At 29.9% G+C, this 3429-nt stretch overlaps 1 non-coding gene across 1 annotated transcript; it reads left to right on the top strand.

The window, feature by feature from the left end:
• The first annotated feature begins 264 nt into the window (after window positions 1-264).
• On the top strand, window positions 265-338 carry TRNAN-GUU. The gene has a single exon. It is a non-coding gene; the product is annotated as a tRNA-Asn (tRNA).
• Window positions 339-3429: the final 3091 nt, after the last annotated feature.

Genomic DNA, 3429 nt, shown 5'->3' with positions numbered 1-3429 from the left:
AGACGTGGAGGCGGTGGAGAGAAATTTGAGATATGGGGGTCATTTTGAATCAAAAGTAAAAGGTTCAAGGGCAGTTTGCTAATAGTACTTTCTATATTGTGTCAGAATCCAAAAATCACTAACGGTGTTAATTTAAAGATGAGAATCTGGAATTTATGAAACCATGAGTGGGAACTTGGAGATTCGCCAAACCTGGGGTGGGTAAATGTCATTTACTTTTTTTAAATTTTGGTATAAATATTTATTACTAGTTAAAAGCATGTTGTTAGAATAGCTTAGTTGGTTAGAGCATGTGGCTGTTAACCACAAGGTTGGAGGTTGAAGCCCTCCTTCTAGCGTACTACAACTTATTATTTATGTATTAAATGTCACTTTAAATGTTTTGTCAATATTCAAAATTAAATCAGAAATGTGTATACAGTAGAACCTCTCTATAGTGATACTTTATATAGGAATAACCTTCATGTAGTCATGAAAACTTCCAATCCTAGCTTGGGACAGTTATAAATAAGAATAAATTTGACATTGTGATAAGTTTTAATTTTTCTAGGTCTTGTCTTAAGGAACTTGCCTCTACATAGTAATAATTATAAGCATATTACAAAAAATATATGCTATGTTACATTAAAGGTTTAAAATGAAATAAAATATTTATCTAAAGTTATTTTGGGACAATGATTTATACTTTAGAGTTGTTACTGCATCTTTTACTTGCGGGTACATAATAAGCCACCAGCATAGACACCTTTTTATTGAAGCCAAAATATTTCTAGCTCTCAAACATGTTTATTGCTTTTTGGCATGAATTTTTTGGTATTTCCGTACTATCATCCTCAAGATTATCTCCTTTCTCTTCTTGTCTAATTCCAGTAATGATTTCTTTTTCAGTTAAAACATACATGACTTGTTGCTCATTTGGATTATTGAGGAAGGCATTAATATCCATTTGATTAGTGTAGTGAAGTTGTTGAATCTAATCACTCAATTTTACAGTGACTCTTTGATATCCATTTTCGTACGATCCTAATATTATTAAAACAATGAATTAAAATCCTAATACTACTAGAACAAGAACTATAAAATAAGAAATCAAAACAATAATTCTTGTAACTACACCTCTATTAAATTATAGCCTCCTTATAGTAATAAAATTAATTGGTCCTAACATTATGACTATAGAGAGGTTATACTGTATATATATTTAAGTTTTGCATTTAAAATCTAACTGCAAATCTATAATGAGATAATGGATGGGTCGTGGGCTCTAACTAACAGTTAAAGTTTGCATTTATTGCAATCTTTCCATCATTTGAAGAAAAATTTCTTAGAAAGACAAAAGCATCCTTTCCATCATTGAAGTCAAAGTAACCGTCATAAGGACTAAACTATAATATTTATGAACTACCGTGTCAAGATAACGTTATTTTATATCTATAAATAGCTCTTAGTAATCAAGAAAGTACTGTTATTTAACCAACAATGGATTGTTCGAGTGGTAAAGGCTTGAGGCCAAGGGGTTTGCCCCTCTGTGGTTTCAGATTCGAATCACAAAAATGGTTGCTAATATTGTTGGCCACAGACCGCAAGACTTGCCGTGTTTTGGAAGCCTTGTTCAGGGTCAGAAGACTAGTCAATGTGTGAGTAAGCTAGCCTAGACACTTCCGATAACAAAAAAAAAAAAAAAAAAAACAACGATATTTTCTTGATTACTAAGAGCTATATATAGATATAAAATAACGTTATTTTTACAATAACCCCACTATAAATTTTAATAAAAGATGTAAAGATTGCAATAAATGCAAACTTTAACCATTAGTTAGAGCCCACGACCTATCCATTATCTCATTACAGATTTGCAGCCAGATTTTAAATGCAAAACTTATATATATATATATACACATTTAACATTTAATACTGTTATTCACATTTTTTATTTAATTTTGAATATTGAGATTTATTACTGTTATTGACAAAACATTTAAAATGAGATTTAATAACGTTATTTTAACTTTCATTAGAAGCAGACTCATCTTCTCAAAATTTCAAGCTTTATGGTGATTATAGTTCGTTTTTCAATCACTTTACTATTTAAGGTGAATAATTGTCAATTATGTCTTATAGTTTGTAGATAAATTGTACAGGTTATGACTTGCTTTTGGGTTCATTCGCTGCTTTTTACGTGTTAATGGTGCCCTACACTAAGGTTGAGGAAAGCTTTAACGTTCAGGTACTAAAGTAAATTACCACTCTTCTACTTGAACTAAGAAAGTTCTAAATTCTAATTGCCAAGAAAATTTGGGGTATAAGAATTACTTAAATATTTAAATTCCTAGTTTTTTTATAATAAGAGTTGTTCTTCTTCTTGTTTCTATTGTTGTTGTTTATTTGGTGGTTGTTGTTTTTCTTGTTTATTGTTTCTGTTGTTGTTTTTGTTATCGTTATCTTATCTTGTGCATTATTATGCAAGGCACCTAACTTCATCCTGTCCTCAAAATGGAATTCTTTTTTATTACTTTTGCAAGGGATTATACTAGGAAGTCGAGACAAAAATTTCAAGTAGTATATTCTTATACTGATTATATTTTGTTTTGGCTATTATTGTGATTAATTTGGTTGGAATTGCCTTGTTTCTCCTTTTGTTTTTTGTTGTTCTTCTCGTTTCTGTTGTTTGCTTCTTGTTGTTGTTGTTGCTATTTATTTGATTGTTGGTGGTGTTGCTCTTCTTGTTTTTGTTGTTGTTTTTATTATTTGATTGATTATTAGTGGTGTTTTTCTTCTTCGTTCTACTGTTGTTGTTGTTGTTGTTCTTATGCTTATTTTTTACTGTTTCTTCGGTTGTTGTTGTTTATCCTATTGTTCTGTTGATGTTGTTTTTTTTAATTGTTTTCTATTGTTGTTGTTTATTTGGTGGTGGTTGTTTTTCTTGTTTATTTTTTCTTCTGTTGTTCTTTATCCGATGTTTAGTGTTGTTGCTCTTCTTGTTTCTGTTGTCGTTGTTGTATTTTGTTATTTGTTCTGTTGTTGTTATTGTTGAGTATTCAACTCTCAAAATTCATGTGCCATCATTGCATTAGTATCATCATTCATACTTGACCAGTTTTGTATGAGTAATCTCGTAAAGAACCACCCTAGGTTGATATTTTGATTTCAGATGACATAACTCCTTTTGTTTGTTTTATTTGAGTATTATTATTTTTCTAACTTGAAAGGGAGAGGTAGCGAGTTTATGCTTTGAGTAATCTACGACAAAATATGTTCTTTGTGTAAAGTTTGAAGTGGTGAAGGTAAAAAGTTTAATATATTCTTGAAATCTTTTATTATTTAAATTGTTATTTTATTATTATTTTTATCATCTTCATTGTTTGCTCCAAGGCACCAAATTCACGCCATGAGAAATCTTTGACATTATTTTCTGTTGGATTTGTTTTT

The sequence above is a fragment of the Pistacia vera genome, unplaced genomic scaffold, assembly GCF_008641045.1.
Source record: "Pistacia vera cultivar Batoury unplaced genomic scaffold, PisVer_v2 Contig503, whole genome shotgun sequence".
NCBI lineage: Eukaryota > Viridiplantae > Streptophyta > Magnoliopsida > Sapindales > Anacardiaceae > Pistacia > Pistacia vera.
The sequence above is the reverse complement of the archived record's forward strand: the minus strand, read 5'-3'. Positions and strand labels throughout refer to the sequence as shown.